The sequence below is a fragment of the Pristiophorus japonicus genome, chromosome 13 (genome assembly GCF_044704955.1).
Source record: "Pristiophorus japonicus isolate sPriJap1 chromosome 13, sPriJap1.hap1, whole genome shotgun sequence".
NCBI lineage: Eukaryota > Metazoa > Chordata > Chondrichthyes > Pristiophoridae > Pristiophorus > Pristiophorus japonicus.
Window position 1 is genome coordinate 127,521,207 of NC_091989.1, and position 21,901 is coordinate 127,543,107.

The 21,901-nt window shown below is 44.5% G+C and overlaps 1 long non-coding RNA gene across 1 annotated transcript in view; it reads left to right on the forward strand.

Annotated features, from left to right (window-relative positions):
- Positions 1–18,762, forward strand: part of LOC139278281 (uncharacterized) — an 86,483-nt gene extending 67,721 nt beyond the window's left edge. Inside the window, exons 2-3 of the long non-coding RNA XR_011596232.1 lie at positions 3,644–3,739; positions 18,154–18,762. This is a non-coding gene — a long non-coding RNA (uncharacterized lncRNA). The remainder of the gene's footprint in view (positions 1–3,643; positions 3,740–18,153) is intronic.
- Positions 18,763–21,901: the final 3,139 nt, after the last annotated feature.

Sequence of the window (21,901 nt, forward strand, 5' to 3'; positions counted from 1 at the left end):
ACTTCCTGTGTTTCCCACCCCCTCCCCTTGCCTCCTCCTCTTCCTTCACTGACTCTTTTGCCGGGACACAGTTCCACATTTGGCTGTGTTTTTATGATTACAAAAATGATAATAAAATACTCTAAACGCATAATTATTCTGAGGCCAGATGAGTACTCTTATTTTAATCTATTAATTTTTATCATGAAAAAGGACAAAAAGTGATTGCAGATTTTACACTTTTTTTAACCTACAATAGATATTTAGGGCCTGAAATTGATGAACTCACCGCCGACTGCCGCCGACATTCCTCTGGAAGATCCGTCCAGTGGGCTGAAGCGGGCGGTAGGGGAGAACCGGCAGGAACCGCCCGCTGACGTCAACGGACGGCCGAGTGACACAACTGAGCTCCCGCCCGTCGAGCTGCCACATTCATGCGGGTGGGAGCCGGCGCCAGAACAGGGGAAGGACCGCTGACTGGAGGCTGGTCTGTCCCCGACAGTAAGTATGAAGATCCTGAAAAAAAGGTTAGTGAACATTTTTTTTTCCCACAGCGACTTACCTGGATGGTCTTCCAATGGTTTTTTTTTTTCCTGATGATTTTTTTTTGCAGGTCTTCAACTCCATCCTCAGCTTTGCCGCCAAGATTGGGAGCTCCTGCCGGCTGCCGCCCAGATTGGTGGCGTAAGTCCCTCATTTGCCACCCCGCTGACCTTCGAGGGATCGTGTTGATGAATATCCCGCCCAAAGAACCGTTGGGTACCTTGGCGGTCATCAGCAGTCTTTTGGGCGGCACTTGGGCGGGCGGAAGCCTTCACCAATTTCGGGCCCTTAGTGTTCAGACAGTTAAACCCACTAAATGCACAGTTACTCTGAGCCTCCCAGATCCATAATCACACCAAACGCTACTACCAATCTTAAAGGTACACACATACCTGTGAGCTCATTTAAACTGATACCTAGATGCTGTTTCAGGGTTTGCTCCACTTGCAAAGATGCCAGTGTCATGATATCATACTTTCTGTCACCAAGCAACAAGGTAACACACCAGGTAAAAATTTAAAGGAGCATCCTTACCTCATTGGGAGTTCTGCACAGCATCACTTCCCAGCTCTAAAGATGCTGTCACTGCTGCATCACTCTTTTAGTGCCTTTGAATTTTCACCGTAGATTTTCAAATTGAAACTCAGATAAACATGTAGTGGCCGAATTTGGTTAAGGCCTCCACCCGCCCAAGTGCCGCCCAAAGTGCTGCCGAGATACTGGATGGTACTTTGGGCAGGATATTCATTGCCAAGGTCCCTCGAAAGTTGGCGGGCGGCAAACCAATGACGTACACCGCCAATCTGGGCATCAGCAGGCGGGAGGTCTCAATCTCGGTGGCAGAGGCACTTGCTGCCCAAGTGGCACCGAGGATGGAGTCGAGCCCATAGAGGGTCGAACAGCTGAAAAAAAAAAAATCATCAGGAAAAAATAAAAAACCTATCGGAATACCTTCAGGGGACCTCTTCCAGGTAAGTCGCTGTGGAAAAAAAATACATAAAATGTTCACTCACCTTTTTTTCAGGATCTTCATACTTACTGTCGGGGACAGACCAGCCTCCAGCCAGCGGTCCACCCCCGATCTGCCGCTGACTTCTGTCCTCATGATATGGGAGCTCGGGAGGTCAGTTGCACCACTCAGCCGTCTGCTGACCTCAGCGGGTGGTTCCCAGCAGCTCTCCCCTCCCGCCCGCTCCAGGCCACCCCGATCTTGGGCAGATCTTGCAGAGGAATGTCAGCGGCAGGGGCGGTGAGGTGATCAATTTCGGCCCCGGAAATTGGTAACATCAGACATAATCAACAATATGATATTTTAATCTTCGTTTCCAAAATGTTCAGAAAGCCCAGGCTATAGAGGTCTTAGTTGATAATCTCATGGTGATGCTGTACTCAACTGAGAAATTAATGACTTTTATGACTGATAAATGACCTTCATCTCTTCTTATGGAAATGAAGGGCATATATGGTGATGAATGTAAGTGTTTTTTGTTAGATTTTTTTCAAAATTCAGTTTTATTTATTAGGTTTAAATAACATTTGAATTGCCAAAGTGTCATTTTAAATACATGAGTAGAGTATTAAAATATCAAAAATAAAACTGATAATGCTTTACCCATGATCGACTCTGATATCCATATATCACACTGTTGTTTATTCATCAGTGTTCATGTAATCCATGTCATTTTATCTAATTAACCAAATGAATTAAGATCCAATATCAAATTACTTTCTGTAACTGTGAGCCAGTGAACATTTCATGGTGAACAAATGCAACATTGCTGGTTTGATTTTAAAAGAAAACACGAGTAATGTAAAGTATCTGGTGTACTGATAACAAACATAAGGTGCAAATATTCCTTATTGACACTGTAGATTGCAATATAGTGCCTACCACGCACACAACCCCCTCCAATTGTCTCACTCCTTCTTCCGAAGATGCCAACCCATGCTGGGGCAGCACTCCAGACGCCCTCTGGCACCTCGTTTTGAAGAATACTCATGCTGAGAAATGAATGAATCAATTTCCATGAGCATGGAAAGATTCTCAGGGATGCCGACAGGAGATAGTTTAGGGCTGCCAGTAGGGAATAGGGCCGGGTCAGGCAGCTGCATCTCCCGCATGCCCTCTCTAAACCCGCCACGGACTATTTTCAATAGTAAGCACTAGCTGTGCTAATCTTGACACTGCTTTATAAAGCTAACCCAATTCAGGAAGCACCTTTAATTTCTGTTCTCCACAAGCAAAACGCTCTGGTTTTATCATGATTAACTTTTCCAGGTTTTTCACAGTCCTTAAGAAGTATGTCACATGTTGTTTGCTATTTCCCTTTTTGTCCATTTTAGGATGTGGCGAAGACTCTAAAAATCCCAGCAATAATAGACGAAAAATCCATCCCTACTGTCTTATCAATCTTCCTCATGTGTTGACTCACAACTACTTTTTTGTGAAAATTAACATCTATATAGCCCAACATGTACATGCAAAGCACACTCAAAATTTTTAACATTCCGAACTAAAACATAGGAAAAGCGCCATTAAATATTTATCTATGTTGGACTGGCTCTTCTTGAACCATATATTGTGCTATGAATGATCCACAGATTTTATATTGGAATAGAGGACATTGGGCTAATTAAAGATCTAAGCCTCCTCCTCATGCTTTAATTAGCTTTCCTGTCTCTTATTCTGGCATCAGCCCAACTGGATCATTCATTCTAGCCACAGTAAGCTTCAGTAACTGTTATGTATTAGCTGTATTATTGCCGTACTTTCAAAATGTAACTGCTACACTCACTGCTATTAAGTTCAGTGCTTATAGTTACTTAAAATTCCTGCAGAATTTCAGATCCTTGCTGAATGTGCAACATAGCGAGGACCTTTCATTGCACTAAAATGTATTGAATGGGATTTTCGAGTCAAATATTTTGGGCAAGAGTTGCCAATTGCTATTACCGTCCATTGGGCCCTTCACCTCAAATTAATGTGGCTTGGAAAGGATGATCCCAACATTCTGATTATTAATGTAGTGGAAAATGACTGGTGTGTCAGTGGAAAAGTTTTTTTTAAGCTCCCAATATGTATTGCTAATTGTAGCTTTTTCCCTCGCACTTTTTTTTCCAGATGCCAAAGCAAACATCAGGGATTACTATGGGAAGATGCCGGTGCACTACTGGAAAGGGAATGAAGATTTATTCGAGCCCACCTTCTCTCAGTCATGTAAGCCTCAAGTTTCTCACTGATTTTTTTTTCCACTCATTAGTTATAGCACGAGGATGGCAAAAAAGCAAAAGTGCAGCAGATCATTAAAAAAAAGGCAGATGGTGAAAATGATACACAATTGACCTTCATGTTACTGATAAGGAACAGGCTTCATAGTTAAGACATTTTTTTCAACTGTCATTTAAGAAACAAAGTATATTGGAAATCTACTGCTCACACTTAGACGGACAATGGGGGATATCTCCAGCGTTTGGTTTAATTAAGCACTTCACTGTTAAAGTAAAAAAAATCGTGGAGTTAATTATTTTTTCAAAAAAATGCCTCCATCTTCTTGACACATGCTTTCGGTCCAAAGTGTACAGTGCTATGCAGCATAACACACTGATGCAGATTAGTGGAATTTCAAATTCACGCTGATTTAATTTACAACGGTTCCATGCATGACTTAGTAATATATATCCCGACATCGTTATTAAATATTTTCTCTGCGTTTCATGATTTGTTCATCTAGAATATTGCATTACATTGCACAATATCATATATGCAGCATATTTAAAATGAGTGTCTTAATATGTGTATAATAAAATTATTATTAAGAAAATAGATTTTTAGCAGTTAAATGGTTAAACCGTACATGATCATTATTTCTTTTTAAATCTCCGTGTTAATTTATCTGCATGAAATGATGCCTGGAGCGTCTTTCCTTGTATATGAATTTGACAAAGAAATATAATGTTATGCAAAAGTAGTTTGTGTAATTTGAAATTAATCAGCATTAAAATTATATATGGTGTAATTTATCAAGATTTGTTAATAGCTTTCCAGATTTGACAGCTTTCATGATGGAGGGAGGGTGGGGAGGAGTCGGGGGAGGGTGAACCCTCCTAGCAGACGTCACCGTGTGACTTCTCATTAATGCACCTATGCCTTATCGACCAGTGCACCTGAGTGCTAATGAGATGGTACAGAATCATATCATACAAAGAATCCCGTAAACCTTTTACACTTACAATATGTTCTCCAGGAACATTAGAATAACCATGGCGCTTTCACTGAATTCCGGTCTTGCATCCAAGTTTTAGTTTTACCTGTCTTTGTGGCTTATTCGAATTTGTTAAATAGTGGGACTGCAGTATATTATAAATCTTAATTTCTTTGCCAGTAATAAATACATTTTCATTATTTAGAAAGCCATATTTCTCCTTCGCAGCATAGAAGGAGTCAGATGTTGAAAATTGCAGTTGATGACATTTCCCCTAAATCTTTCTGTTAATAAAGCATGGTTTCACCACATTATTGTAAAGAACATGTTTTAAAGCAATATTTAGCAGCTCAGCTATTATTCTTGTGTATCCTTCAGTTAATTAAAACTTTAAAAACAATGAAAAATTAGAACTTTTCTCTGCTTGCAGATTCAAATGATTTATTCCTATTTTGAAATTACAGTGCTATCGAATTCTGTGGGGAAAAGAACTCATTACAGATGGAGACTTTATTTCCTTAAAACAAAAGCATGTGTCTTGGCATACTTAATACAGGAACTATATTATGACTCGCTCATTGTAAAATCAATATGCTTCTCTATGCATAGCCCAATTCTCAAGTTAACACTTTAAACAGGCACAGTGAACATTATATTAAAAATAATTCATGGTTACATAAACTTAAATTATACTGCATGGAAATACAGAACTGAAGTATATACCATATCTCAGTGTAACCGAGCTACATGTGTAAGTTAAATCTGTGATGTACTATTTTTCTACAATTGGAACAAAATTAAAGCAGTTTGAATATAACAACACTTCGATGTGCTAGCAAAATAAATGGTTGCATGTGTAAAGTAGAGAAGTAAATAATCTCAGTCCTATTCCTACATTATATGTTATCTGCCACATATTCTTTTAGGCATTATTGTGTTGAATGACTTGTAGCAACCATAGAAATTACATTTTTCTTTGTTTTCTTTTGATATCGGAGGGCTTGGTTGAGAAACAAACATAAAGATGCACTGTTACAAATAAATTAGGAATCCAAATATTCGGCTTTAATGATTTTGGGGCGGTATGGCAGCGTAGCGGTAAAGTTTGTGCACGGGAACAGTGTGCACCCCAGTATGTAAAATTGGGTAGCTGGGCCCTGAGTCAGGGTGTGCAGCGCTAAGGGAGGCTTTGTACAGCTCTCTTGGGCGCTAGCATTGGGATATCCCAAGCTAAAGAATGCTCCTAGAGATGCCTGAGGAGAAAAGAAAACTAAAAAAAACACAAAAGGATTCCCAAAACATTGCCCACGCCATTACAACATAAATCGCAAAAAAAATTAAAAGAAAAAACAATCACATTTATCTTAGGAATCCATTACTTACCTCTCTGCAGTCGATATCGTTGGACCGTCTGATTTCCCAGGCGTTCACTGTGGAGCACGCTTTGGGGCATATGGGTCGGGCTGAAGTCAAAACTCACGGCGGTGTCACAACAAGGGGCGTTGCACACCGGCGAGCTCTTCCGGGTGGTGGCGCTCCACACCGCCACAAAACCGGACCCGAGGCGCTGGAGGCAGACTGCCTGTCCAGAAGACCTCAACACCGCCATTACCGCCACTCCAGGACGAAAAATGGAGTGCAGAAGACCCGAAAATCCGCCCCATATATAGGCTATTCTGAGTTTTATTATCAAGACTGATCACGTAGAAAGACTGCACCCAGACATTGAGTGCAATAAATGTATAGTATTTATAACCCATCCATTGAACATTTCATTATAGTCTTCCTGGCTTTACTTTGTTAATGTTAAAATTTTGCTTACTTCCACAGGGCTAGCTATATTATGTGCCTGCTGGATCAAACATGCAGTACAAGTCAACAAAATGTGTTCAAATCCAGTCATTGTGAAGATTTATGGACTGGTTCCAGGCTATTGATGTTTGGAATGGAAGTTAATACATAGGTGCATTAAAAAACTGCACATAAACTACTCGGAGTCCATTCTCAACCGCCTAGCAGTCATCTGCAATTGAGATTCTATGCTTAATATGTGAGCTTTCAGGTCTAGAGATATTCAAGGAATTATTGATATCTCAGCACAGAAGGAGGCCATTTGGTGATAACTCCACATTAGAACTATATTTAAATCCAGTTCCCTGTTCCTTCCCCATACACTGTAACTTTTCATCTTCAAGGGTTTATTTAATTCCCTCCTCAATTTCTTAATTGACTCACCGTCAATATCCACCTGTGGTGAACCCTTTGTTTGCAAAAACGTATTCTAATCTCTCATTTTATGTTTTTAAAACTAGTCTTTAGTTTATACCTCTTTGTTATCAATTCACTGACCAGTGGAAATAATCCTTCACTATTTACCATCACAAAATCCTATCATAATTTTGAATATTTGGATTTGATTCCATCTGCTCCAGTGAATACAGTTTTGGTTATTCAAGTCTCACGTAACTATATCCTCTCATCCCTGGTATCCTATAGTGAATCTATATTACATCTTTAACCACAGTTGTGATGCTTTGGATAATATTTTCCAATGTTTTATTTTTCTGATTGATTTTAATGAATACATTTTATAAAGTCTCCTTCCTTCCTGTTAGGTTTTTCACTTTCATGTTTAGTCATTCATTTCATTATATTATTCATGCTTCTCTCAATTTAAATACCCCGTATGTTTCTCAAAATATTTTGATTCCCTTTGTCAGAGCAATCTGTAATCATTTATCATCTACATTTCAGTGTCACATGTCATTCTGCTAATAATTATAGGTAACTTATTGTACCCTTTAATTGTAGTTCTGTGTAAATCCTGCATCTATTAAGATAAAACAAAATGATCGTCTTAGAGGATAGCAAGATTTACACAAGAACTAGGAAAACGATGCTATGATTGGCAACCTAAGGGGCCTCAAAAAGTGAGCATGGGATATTCTGACCAAAGGCATAAGCAATATTCACAGGGTGTGAGTAATGTAGTGAAACAAATTAGTTCACCACTGCGATTTAGTTCCAATTTAATTATATTGAATGTCGTTAGTATTATACGTTATGATAACAGGTGATATTGTAACATAATTCAAAATGAGGCACACTTTGACAAAGGTCACGTGACATAAAATTAGGGCATTTAAAGGAATTGATTGTGGTTGCTGAGTTCTGGACCAGCATGTTGCCATTTATCAGACTTGTGTAAAATGTCAGCCCTGACATCACAGAATGTATATAACTTGAACAGTTGACACTGTGCTGTGGACTACCAGATTGATCCAACTTATTTTATCTTCTTAGATCCAGTACGGAGAGCAGTTCAAATTCATCATTTTGAAAACCTAATTGCAAGCTTTGGCTGTCTCAAATGAATGAGTGTATTTCATATGAGTGAGTTACTCTGATTAAGTGCCTGTATGATAACAGAAACTGAATTCAGTCAAACTAACTGCAACTGAGCCTTTGGAAAAACAAAAGCCAAAATCAACCCATTGATTAAAAGTGTGAAAACTTCCCCCCCACTGATCAGAAATGGTACTGGGCTGCACTGAACCGTACGCCAGCCAGCAGAAAACGTGCAGACCTTGGTGTCCAGTACCACAGAATTGTAGACTCCCAGCATGTGTGCTCACTGTAACTAAAACTACTGGCTCATAATGTATCTCCCAGAACAGGGTGGAAACAAACCAGCCTGCGCAAGCCTAGCAACAGGAATTGTGCCAATACAAGTTGAACATCTGTACCATTTAATTGCTAGAAAAACAGAAAAATACACAAAGTGAGAGAGGTGAAAGTTGCCACCTCTAGATTAGAGCCGTTTGAACTTTTTATTCCATAAGCAACAATTTTTTACATCAGTAGTTTAACCGTGCAGATGTTTGTACTTCACATTCCGTGGTGTACTTAAGTTTACACTGAATGTGCTGACCTTGCAGAATCACCTTGTCTGTACTGAGAGATGACTCACATGAGCTGGCTTCCTGTTTCTCTACCAGCAGAACTCATTTTAACTCGGTATGAGTTTATAAAAATGGAACTGAGATTTTTTTTAATAGACTGACTATGTTATGTTAATATCCTAATAATAATCCAAAGGATAGAGATGCTTGGTAGCACTATAGACGCACATGGCAAGTTAGGGACAATCTGAGACATCTCATTTAATGACTAGATAGAAGAAGAAAAAACGTAAATGCTGGAAATCCGAATTAAAAATATAAAATGAAGAGTCCCACCTGAAACATTAGCCTATCTTTCTCTTTCAGGTATTGAGTGACCTGTTATATGCTTCCAGCATTGTCTGTTTTTAAAATTTAGTAACTACATCCTTTAGCCCTTTCTATATATAAATGACCAAACAGGAGGTAATAATTTCCATCATAAATTACAACAAATATCATCATCATAGGCAGTCCCTCAAAATCGAGGAAGACTTGCTTTCCACTCTATGGGGCCAAGTTTCAGCCTGAGTTGCTCCTGTTTTTTTGGAGCAACTGGTTTAGAATGGAGTATCTTAGAAATTTGAATTCTCGGCATTTAGTTTGCTCCAGTTCTAGTTAGTTAGAACAGTTTCAGTTTGGAACAGAATGTCTTTTTCAAAAGGGGGCGTGTCCGGCCACTTACGCCTGTTTTCAAAGTTTAGGCAATGAAAACTTATTCCAAACTAACTTAGAATGGAGTAAGTGAAGATTTTTGTACGTTCGAAAAAACCTTGTCTACACTTTAGAAATTCAGGCGTAGGTTACAAATTAGGCATATGGAATGGGGGGGGGTGTTTAAAGGGAAGTTTACAAACATTAAACACTTCAGTTTTACAAATAAAGAGCCATCATCAATAATAAATGATAAATATATCAATAAATCAACCAATAAATCAATCAAAAAAAATTAATAAAAAATAATTTAAAAAAAAAATCAATAAATAAAACATTTTCTACTTACCGACTGCAGCACCGGGAGTCCTCCAACAGCGTGCTGGGACAGTCCCCCCAGTGTGTCTCTGTCAGTGTCTCTATCTCTCTGTCTGTCTGTGTGTGTGTCTCTCACTCTCTGTCTGTCAGTGTCTGTGTTTCTGACAGCGAGGGGAGGGGGAGAAGGGGGGTGGGAGGGGGAGAAGGGGGTTGGGAGGGGGAGGGGGAGAAGGGGGGGTGGGGAGGGGGAGAAGGGGGGGTGGGGAGGGGGAGAAGGGGGGTTGGGAGGGGGAGGGGGAGAAGGGGAGGGGGAGAAGGTGGGGTGTGGAGGGGGACAAGGGGGTGGTGGGGGGGAGGGGGGGTGGGGAGGGGGAGAAGGGGGGAGGGGGAAAGGGTGGTGGGGAGGGGAGAAGGGGGGTGGGGTCGGGGATGGGCAGAAGGGGGGGTGGGGTCGGGGAGGAGGTGGGGGGGGAGAAGGAGGGTAGGGGGGTGGGGTGGGGGAGGAGCGGGTGGAGGGGGGGAAGGAGGAGAGGAGGGGCGAGGAGAAGGAGAGGGGGGAGAAGGGAGAGGGGGAGAGAAGGAGGGAGGGAAGGAGAGAGGGGGGAGGGAGGGAAGGAGAGAGGGGGAGGGAGGGAAGGAGAGAGGGGGGAGGGAGGGAAGGAGAGAGGAGGGAGGGAGGGAAGGAGAGTGGGGAGGGATGGAAGGAGTGAGGGGGAGGGAGGGAAGGAGAGAGGAGGGAGGGAAGGAGAGAGGAGGGAGGGAAGGAGAGGGGGGGGAAAGAGAGAGGGGGGCGAAGGAGAGGGGGGGGGAAGGAGAGAAGGGGGCTGAACGGCCGGGCCCAAGACTTCGGGCTGGATTTACAGGTAGGGTGGCGTCGGGTTTCGGGGGGGTCGCGGAGGTCCGGGGGGGGGGGGAGAGTCCCGGAGGTCGGCGGGGGGGAGGGGGGAGGAAGAGAGTCGCGGAGGTCCGGGGGGGGAGGGGGTGCGGGAGTCGGGTCGCCGGGGGGGGGGGGAAGCAGAGGTCGAGTCGCCGGGGTGGAGCAGGGGTCGTGTCGGGTCCGGTCGGGTGGGAGGAACCTTATTCACGCAGCCCCAGTGAGGCCATTCGGCCAGGGCTGGGGGCTGCGTGCTTCGGGCCCCTCCCACAGCTTTGGGCACCTGGAGCTACTGCACATGTGCGCCCACTGTAGCGCGCATGTGCAGAGGTCCCGGCACTGTTTTCAGTGCAGGGACCTGGCTCCGCCCCCCACAGCTCGTGCTGTGCCGCGCCCAGCTTCAGAGGACTTGCTGGGAGCCGGAGAATAGGTAAGTTTTTTTTCGGCGCACTTTCTGGCGCGAAAAACGGGTGTCCAGGTCCGGGCTGCGCCGTTTTAGGCGCGGCCCGAAACTTGGGCCCTAAAAGTGAGTTCTCAGGTGACTGTACAGTCCAATACGGGAATTACAGTCTCTGTCACAGATGGGATTGACAATTGTTGAAGGAAAGGGTGGGTGGGGAGTCTGGTTTGCCACACGCTCCTTCCGCTGCCTGCGTTTGTTTTCTGCATGTTCTCGGCGACGAGACTCAAGGTGCTCAGCGCCCTCCCGGATGCTCTTCCTCCACTTAGGGTGGTCTTTGGCCAGGGATTCCCAGGTGTTGGTGGGGATGTTGCACTTTATCAAGGAGGCTTTGAGGGTGTCCTTGAAATGTTTCCTCTGCCCACCTGAGGCTCGCTTGCCGTGTAGAAGTTCCGAGTAGAGCACTTGCTTTGGGAGTCTTGGGTCGGGCATGTGGAAAATGTGGCCTGCCGAATGGAGCTGGTCGAGTGTGGTCAGTGCTTCGAAAGCTGATCCATCTTCTTGTCATCGAACTACTACCAATATAATCGTAGTGGAACTCCAGTTCGAGCCCTGAAAATAGTATTACCTTAAGTATTAAAATAAAGCCTGTTTTAAGTTAAGTATTGCTACCACAGACCAAGAATTATTTTCCTTTGGAATTGCAGAATAAATAATGGGGCCGAAATTGCCCTGCGCCCCGATTGGGGGCGGTAACCTGCTGGGGTCGGGATGTTCTGTGCCTGGTGCAGAAGTCCCGTCCCCGCCGCTGAATTCAGCTTCCCGCCCCTCAAAGGAAGCAGAGCGTAATCTCTCCACTTCCCCTGGGGGTGGCTACTGGGGTGCTGAGGGAAGCACTAATGAGATGCTCCACGTAGCGCTGACGCGCTTCAACTCCCCTCCCCTTCGCTTCTGATGGCCTCCACTAGGCCACCAGGGTAGCCTGCGACCGGGCCTGCAGCCCAGCATCCAAAATGGAGTGCGGGGTTGCACAATGGCGGCCCGGATCACGCTAGGACTGCCATCGTAGAGCTGACCCGAGAGTTGGCAGACAAAATAACGATGGCGGTCCGGGGCGCTGGCGCCTTCCCCTTTAAGAGGGCACCCGAGAGCAGATGTCGACCAGTTTTGCGACCCGCGAAGCTGCGGTTGACATCCGCTTATGCCAGCCTCACGGCCCATAGGGCAAATTCACCCATGGGGCGTTAAGGGGTCGGCGCAGGGCGGGGAGGGGTCGGCGTGCACAGCGATGATGTCATCGCCGCTGGCACGGCAGCCGAGGGCGCTAACCGCAGGCCACTCCGCTGCCATGGCAGCTCCTCCGCAAAATCCCGGGCGATTTTCCGGGAGGCGGTAGCGGTCCCCCTCCCCTGGGTGAAAAGTCTCTTCCGCCCCGTTAACGCTCCCCCGGAGGCGGTAACGGGGCTATAAAAAGGGGCCATTATGCCCCCAATGTTTTTGGAGGATGTGCAGAGCTGCTTTGAGATCTATAGTCAGCTAAAGTCACTTACAAGAGAAAGTAGCTACTGGTATCAGATGACAGTTTAATTGCTGGTGCTTTGAATGGCTTAGCATGAGCCAGTCTAGTCCGCAGTCCTATTAAAACATTTATCGACCAGCTCAAATACCTATTGACGTGAATAGGAAATACTGCATAGGTTTAACTCACTTCAGATAGACGTGCTGATGTTTTAGGAATTTGTTACTTCATCATTTAATTATAGAAATGCCTTAATATCCTGCATGAGACATTATATACAGCCTTATTTACATCTTCTGTTTTCAATGAATCTTTTTCATGTCGGAATTCTGCTGTTCTGAAATAAATAATAAAATGAATTAAGCTTTTAAAATCAGGAAACAAGGCATTGCTAAGTAAAATATGTCACTAATTAAAATATAGGTGCCATCATATCATGGGTTTAAACTCGCTCTGCCATTAATTTGTATTTGTTTTGCAGGTCATTGTTTTTCTTTATTAAAATATACATCTAAATCATGTCCAATGTGGCTTTTCAGGTTTGTTCTTCGGATTGGAAATATTTTATCTAGCACGGAAGTGCTTTTGGTTCATTTTCTTCTGGAAAGAAAAAGTATAGGAAAGTAACTGGTCCAAAATGGTTAATGTAGGTTGTAAAGTTAGAAACATAGAAAATAGGTGCAGGAGTAGGCCATTCGGCCCTTCTAGCCTGCATCGCCATTCAATGAGTTCATGGCTGAACATGCAACTTCAGTACCCCATTCCTGCTTTCTCACCATACCCCTTGACCCCCTTAGTAGTAAGGACTACATCTAACTCCTTTTTGAATATATTTAGTGAATTGGCCTCAACAACTTTCTGTGGTAGAGAATTCCACAGGTTCACCACTCTCTGGGTGAAGAAGTTCCTCCTCATCTCCGTCTTAAATGGCTTACCCTTATCCTTAGACTGTGACCCCTGGTTCTGGACTTCCCCAACATTGGGAACATTCTTCCTGCATCTAACCTGTCTAAACCCATCAGAATTTTAAACGTTTCTATGAGGTCCCCTCTCATTCTTCTGAACTCCAGTGAATACAAGCCTAGTTGATCCAGTCTTTCTTGATAGGTCAGTCCCGCCATCCCGGGAATCAGTCTGGTGAACCTTCAATAGCAAGAATGTCCTTCCTTAGGTTAGGAGACCAAAACTGTACACAATACTCCAGGTGTGGCTTCACCAATGCCCTGTACAACTGTAGCAACACCTCCCTGCCCCTGTACTCAAATCCCCTCGCTATGAAGGCCAACATGCCATTTGCTTTCTTAACCGCCTGCTGTACTTGCATGCCAACCTTCAATGACTGATGTACCATAACACCCAGGTCTCGTTGCACCTCTCCTTTTCCTAATCTGTCACCATTCAGATAATAGTCTGTCTCTCTGTTTTTGCCACCAAAGTGGATAACCTCACATTTATCCACATTATACTTCATCTGCCATGCATTTGCCCACTCACCTAACCTATCCAAGTCGCTCTGTAGCCTCATAGCATCCTCCTCGCAGCTCACACTGCCACCTAACTTAGTGTCATCCGCAAATTTGGAGATACTACATTTAATCCCCTCGTCTAAATCATTAATGTACAGTGTAAACAGCTGGGGCCCCAGCACAGAACCTTGCGGTACCCCACTAGTCACCGCCTGCCATTCTGAAAAGTACCCATTTACTCCTACTCTTTGCTTCCTGTCTGACAACCAGTTCTCAATCCATGTCAGCACACTACCCCCAATTCCATGTGCTTTAACTTTGCACATTAATCTCTTGTGTGGGACCTTGTCGAAAGCCTTCTGAAAGTCCAAATATACCACATCAACTGGTTCTCCCTTGTCCACTCTACTGGAAACATCCTCAAAAAATTCTGGAAGATTTGTCAAGCATGATTTCCCTTTCACAAATCCATGCTGACTTGGACCTATCATGTCACCTCTTTCCAAATGCGCTGCTATGACATCCTTAATAATTGATTCCATCATTTTACCCACTACCGATGTCAGGCTGACCAGTCTATAATTCCCTGTTTTCTCTCTCCCTCCTTTTTTAAAAAGTGGGGTTACATTGGCTACCCTCCACTCGATAGGAACTGATCCAGAGTCAATGGTATGTTGGAAAATGACTGTCAATGCATCCGCTATTTCCAAGGCCACCTCCTTAAGTACTCTGGGATGCAGTCCGTCAGGCCCTGGGGATTTATCGGCCTTCAATCCCATTAATTTCCCCAACACAATTTCCCGACTAATAAGGATTTCCCTCAGTTCCTCCTCCTTACTAGACCCTCTGACCCCTCTTATATCCGGAAGGTTGTTAGTGTCCTCCTTAGTGAATGCCGAACCAAAGTACTTGTTCAATTGGTCCGCCATTTCTTTGTTCCCCGTTATCACTTCCCCTGATTCTGACTGCAGGGGACCTACGTTTGTCTTTACTAACCTTTTTCTCTTTACATATCTATAGAAACTTTTGCAATCCGTCTTAATGTTCCCTGCAAGCTTCTTCTCGGACTCCATTTTCCCTGCCCTAATCAAACCCTTTGTCCTCCTCTGCTGAGTTCTAAATTTCTCCCAGTCTCCAGGTTCACTGCTCTTTCTGGCCAATTTGTATGCCACTTCCTTGGCTTTAATACTATCCCTGATTTCCCTTGATAGCCACGGTTGAGCCACCTTCCCTTTTTTATTTTTACGACAGACAGGAATGTACAATTGTTGTAGTTCATCCATGCGGTCTCTAAATGTCTGCCATTGCCCATCCACAGTCAACCCCTTAAGTATCATTCGCCAATCAATCCTAGCCAATTCACGCCTCATACCTTCAAAATTACCCTTCTTTAAGTTCTGGACCATGGTCTCTGAATTAACTGTTTCATTCTCCATCCTAATGCAGAATTCCACCATATTATGGTCACTCTTCCCCAAGGGGCCTCGCACAACGGGATTGCTAATTAATCCTCTCTCATTACACAACACCCAGTCTAAGATGGCCTCCCCCCTGGTTGGTTCCTCGACATATTGGTCTAGAAAACCATCCTGGTACATATTCTGGAGTTGCATTCAATTATCTGAGAGAGCAGGGACAAACTTTGGAGAATCTTCCGTCTAGACAGCAAATAAGTTGGATAGAGTCCACCACAGGGCACGTTGTACATAAACTAATAGTAAGAACTGGTTGGGTGGGCTTGGCGGCCTTTTCTTGTTCCTAAATCAGGATAACACAATATGGAAAACTAGCTTAAAATACCCAACACACAGTGGGCTGAATTTTCACCTTCACCTTGGGCAGTAACCTAGCAGAGTGGATTATCCGGCAGTTGTAGAACCCGCCCGACTTTCATTCCTTCGCTCATTTAATCTCCAAGTGTTTTCTGGCTGCATTATCAGGGGCAAAACCTCCACCTGCCCCTCACAAAGCAAACAATGGTCGGGTGTGGCAACAGGGGCAAACTAAAAATAATTATTTTATAGGATGCTCCCCCCCCAGTTCAGGGGTTTCACAGAACCATGGTCAGGGTCAGAGGCAAGAGCATCATCGGCATTCTCCCCTTCTCTATGGGCAGGCATTGGAGATTCCAGTAGGCGGAGGCAGGTTCTAGAGATGTGCCCAAACCAACACTTGTGCCAGCCTTCCCCATGCAAATGAGATGCCCTCCCACAGACCTCACAAACTCTACCTGGGTCCGCCCTGGGAAGCACCATCAGACAGCAGCGTAATCTCCAGGGTCAGCAGTCTGAGAAGTGTTGTGACCACTCTTGCACTCGTCTCCGTTACTTGGTAATTGTATACTTTTATTAAGTGTCTACAATGCTGGGTATTCATGCTCAGTTTTATTTTTCAGTTCACAGGTATATTATATTTATACAGAAGTCAAAACAAATCCAATTGCATCAAGCGCCATTTGCCAGAGAGAAACGAACTCACACCAAGGGGGGAATTTTAACTCAAAAGAAAGTGCGGGTTGGGGTCGGGTGGTAGAAACCTGAATCCCAATCCCAACCCACCTCCAACCCGTCCACTTCCGGTTTTAACGGAGGGGGATCGAACCTCGGATGGCCAAACCGCTCCCAGAAGGCGGGTTGGCACTTTAAATATTAAAATTAGTCTGAGTGCCTCATTTTGAATATCAATTTTAAATTTAACTCTGGGTGGCCGGGTTTCCCGGGTCTCGGGGAACCCAACAACTAAAGGGAGGCGACTGCTAAATGCAGGATGTAAGTGTCTTTCATGCTGGACCTAGCTTCCCTGCCTCGCCAGCCCCTCACGATCAGACGTTCCACCACCCCCCCCCCCCCGCAACCCTTCTGATCACCCCTTGACCTCCCAGCCCACCCTCAAGGCCTCCAATCTCCCAACACCCACAGCTACCCCCCCCCCACCCAATCACCGACCCCCTCCGATCCCGGCCTTCCAAGGTCCCAGATTTCTGACCCCATCTTATCCTGGCCCTCCGACCTATTCCCCGCCCAATCTCCGACCTCTATGATCATGGCCTACCAACCTCCCCCTCCGATCCTGGCCTTCCAACATCCCCCCCCTCTCAACCTCAGCCTTCCGACCCTCCCCCCCAACAATCCCCTTTCCCTCTGATCCCAGCCATCCAATGCCCCCCCTCAGATCCCAGCCGCACAACCCCCCCCCCCCCAGGTCTCCAACACCCTCCCTGCACCCCCCCGAGCCCATCCTGCCAACCCCCTTCAACCTCAGCCTTCCTATCCCCACCCCCCCCACCCCGCCCATCCCGATCCTGCTTTCCAACTCCCCCAGATCTCTGACCCCCTACAATCCTGGACTTCCGACCCCCCCTGCCAAATCTGGCCTTCTACCTCCCCTCCAATCACAGCCTTCCAAACCCCCTCCCACCCCCCTATTTCCACATCCCCTCGCCCCATCCCGATCCAACCCCCACCCTCCAGCAGGTCTCAGACCCTCTCCTATCCAACCCTTCTGACCACCCCGTCCTGATCACACCCTTCGATCTCTCCCTCCCTCCTCTCTGCTCCCCGGCTGCGGCCTGGTGCTGCAGGCCTACCTACCTGACAGCCAGCCATCCTCTCAATCTGGACAGCTGTGTGGGGGGGCGGTGGTGGGGGGGGGGGAAACAGAAAAAAAATGTTTCTTAGGCCCTGCCGTTAAATTCCGCAGGGCTGGGTTTCCTGGCCGCAATCCAGTCCCCTGCTCTCTACATGCCTCCAAGTTAAAATCCTGCCCCAAAAGTGTAATAGATGCAATATGTTTGGAGTTTGCTAAATTGATAAGTTCAAACACACATATAATGTTGGCCAATTTGATTATCAACTCACGTTTACATGTAAGAAAATATAAAGAGGTCAAAAATGTAGATGGTGTCATAAAGGGTATTCAATGATCAGAATAACTTCCCTGTTGGAATGTGCTGCCCAGTATCTACCTCAGTGCATTGTAACTTTTTAACAAGCAAATAAGATCTCCTATTCCACACACACAAAACCTATGAAAACTGACTCTTTTTCAACAGTGAAATATTTCTTGTAAGATTTGTCAATCTCTTAGTGGTTTGGCTCAACACAATTGTGGACTGTTCACCAACTAATTATGCAGTAAAAGGGCTGATGTCCACAACAAAATGGCTGGAATGTGTGAAAACAGTGGAATTAAATTTACAGGTGGTTAGCTAGAAAAAAGTTAATTGTGCATCTAAATTAATATTGTTGCCTTCTTTAGGTGGCAAGGCAGCAGGTGAAGACAGGCATGCTCAGAAGCGTGTGCGATTCCGGAACCTTCTGTGCAGTGCTCGATCTTGCAGCCAGACTCGAACCCAGATGGAAATTTCGCCTTGTCCAGATGTGACTGTGCAGGATGAAAAACAAGCAGTGATGGGCAAGGGGTGCTCGCTGTCCTGTGCCAGGAATCGATGAGGCCCTACAGTAACATGGGTTCAGCAAGCATTTGAATACAGAATGTTCAAGGCAGCTTCTAGCAGTGACTGTTTGGGTCAGGCCAACTTGCACTTCTAAGTAATTTATAATGTGCAATACTCTGAGGTATTGCACAATCTCATTATCATTATTTTTTTGCATATTTAACTACAGTTTTTTAATTAGATGTATTTTATTATTCATGCACATAATTTGACTGTTGCTCATGCAGCTCTCCTGTATATTAAAAAAAAGCATTTACAACTTTCCTGCTTGTGGTCCTAAACTGGCAAGTGGTTCGACTCTCCACTACAGTAATGGCTCTCTTTTAATTTAGCTAATAGCTATCATGTTATGTACCTTTATAAATTTGCTAAATTCATAGCACTGGGAGTTGTCTCTCCATGCGGTAACTGTAAGTAGTTTGCTGTGTTTGGCTTTCGCATAGAACTGTTTGCTCAGGGTATGGCTCCTTGATGTATTATTAAAATTGGTAATGGACTCCTGGGACTCTTTCTGGTTATAAGCCTTCATTTTCAGTATAAACCATGCGTTGTTTTCATCTTTGCTCATGATTGTTAATGGCAGTGATGATGAGCAGGGTGTTTTTCCACTACCTTTATGAGAGCTGCTTTATTATGCAGTAGAAATAGCCAAGCTGCTGATTTTGTTTAAGGTTTTCAATTATTTATTTGACTGAACACATCTGTTACTGGCAAAAGCCCAAGCATGGACCAGAGCTATTACTAGTTTACACCTGCTGAACCACAGCCATAGTTGTGCACATGTAACACAAATCTGAATGGGTATTCTGGCTCTGTTCACACATTTCCTTTGTATTAACAGTAAAAGTTACACTAATACTTTTTCCAGCCATATACAGGTCATATTTTACTACTATTATAAGAGGATATACCCATATACCAGAATAGTATCATTTTCTGAAAATATTTATTGGTTTAGAGATTGTTTTCTCAATTTTAATATTTTGAACCCAGGGACATTATTAATCCCTTTTTGTATTAGATTATGTAAGGGAGAGATTGAAACATCAGTGCTGGACCCTTTCATTTATCTGCACAGCAGCCTTGAACGCAATCTTCCCCCCGCCCCCGCCCCCACCCCGCATTAAAAAATTCTACTAACCCTTATCAATGTGACATGTCAAGTTATAAATCTTCTCAGGTATCCTTAAAACTTATGTGGAAACTAGTGGCAATGTTACAGATTCCAGTTATACAGGCAAGTTCTGTGCTGTAGACTGATGCCCACCCGGAGCTGAAGTAAGAATCATCTCACGTACAAGTCCTCTGCTGAATTCCACTGTTGCCAGAATTATTTCAATCTACGTGCAGAGCCCATCAGAAGTTGCTATGACTGGGGTTTAAATATTGGCCCTGATGTTCTGCGGGAGTTCTCCCACTCTCCTGCTGAAACAATCATTGACGCCATTTCTTAGAGGTTCCGATCTCCCACTGGAATTGTAGCCGGACACCAGAAGTATCTCTGTGAAATTTCAGCACCAGTTATAATAATATTTAATTGATGTTAGACATGGATGAAAATAATGAATGGCCACTGCACTTACTGGCAAATGAAGAACAACAAACATCTTTTCATGTAGATAACCATGTCAAGCCGCTTCACAGAGGAGAAAATATGTGGGAGCTAAGCCTTTGTGGGAAGGTTGAAAGATGTGGTGGAGGAGATGTGTTTTGTGACTATGTTTAAAGGTGGTGAGAGTTCGAGGGACTTGGGGATGGTGATCCATTGAGTCAGGTTAAAGTGGCTGGAGGCTCTGCCACTAAATGGAGAGTGGAGATATATACAGCAAAGGCAGAAGAGGATGTGAGGCTAGTGAAGGTTGCAGAGGTCAGATGGGACAAGCCCGTGGTGGGATTTGTAGGCAAGGATGATTTTACAAGTCAATCCATTGGATGTTAACTAGATTGGGTACCATGGGTAACCAGGGAGTAGTGTGGGATAAGATATGGTCAGTGGAGTTAGGGACAGTTTGGAGTTTATGACTGAAGATTGGATGGTTGGGAGGCTGGCAAAGAGAGCCAAAGAAGAAAGGGGGCGGGAGCTCAAATTGCCGAGGAAGGCCTTTGTGCATAGATCAAGGGCAGGGTGTAACATCCACCTCCCCACCAGTTGTGCCTTTTTCCCCATCACACTTTCTGAGGCTGGGGTTTTCGGATGGAATTGGGCAGGCATCTGTACCATCAATTACACAAATAAAGCATCTGCCTCAGGAAACCCAATGTGGAGCCGAGCCACAGTGTAGCAACATTAGCCCAAAGGTACTTCAAGTAAAAATTGTCCTTGTGATTTTTGAGACTGGTTTCTATACAGCAATCGATTGCAGCAGGGAAACTCTGGCCTTTGAAATGCTCCGAGAAGCACTGGACATCTGGGATGTACAGGCGTCCCTTGTGCCCAGAATTACTATGGGTAGAAAGGCAGGAATTAGCGTTTGATGCATTTACCTGAACCTGGCCATTTACAGATGGACGCATTATACATCCAGCCCCAAGTGGGCTTGATATTTTGATGGGAGAGAAAAATATGCAGGGACCCTATGCAATCAGGTCCTTCCCTCAACATACACCAAAATTAAATGGAAATTCAACCCCATTGAATCTAGACTTGCTGAAAGTGTTGATAATGATTTCAGTGGCAATCTGAGTGAGCAGCCAGAGAGAGGGATGCAATAAATGGAAAGGAGTTCTTGGTACAAGCCAAAAATTCTGGTTTCAGTCTTTCTAAAGTCCAATTGTAGAAAATTCTGACTCTTCTACAACTTAATGTAAAAACATTCTGGAGATAGCTGTGCGGGGGCTGGAGGAAAGCCATTGCTGGAGATGGGTTGCTGTGTTGCGATAGGTAGGAATGGACCCCGCAAGGGCTGACCCACTGAGGTAGACCAAAGGTGACAGCTGGTGCAGGAGAATGGCATTGTTGACTGTGTCAAACACTTCAAGAAGGTTATGGAGGAGAGATAAAACATAATGGTCACAATTACAGAGCATATCATTGATAATTTTGACCAAGACAGCCTCTGTGCAGAGTGGAAATCAAATTGAAAGTATTCAAGCAGGGAGCTGTCGAAGAGATGATAACATGTTCGAGGACCTTGAAGACAAAGAGAAGGTTATAGATTAGGTAATAGTTGGAAGAGTCAATGGTAGGCCTTTTGAGGAAGGGCTAATGATGGGCTACTGAAAGCAAAAGGGACAGTGCCTGAACGGAAAGAGCCGCTAGCAATGACAACGAGCATTGAACCAGGAAAGGAAGGTGAGTAGTTCGGAGTTGGGTGGAGAAGCAATCAAGTGGAGAGAATGTTTGAGGTGAGGGGAAGGAGTGTGAAGAGGCAGTTTGTCATAAAAGAGAAGGGAGCTGCACTCCATTTTACTGGACTCAATTCAATGCAAGCTCTTCAAATGTGAAAGAACAGCATCATAATACACTGCAACAGCCAGTCCATGCTCTCAATTACTTAAGTAAATAATGGCAGCCAGGCCCCCACTGCAGTTTAAACTGCAAATACACAT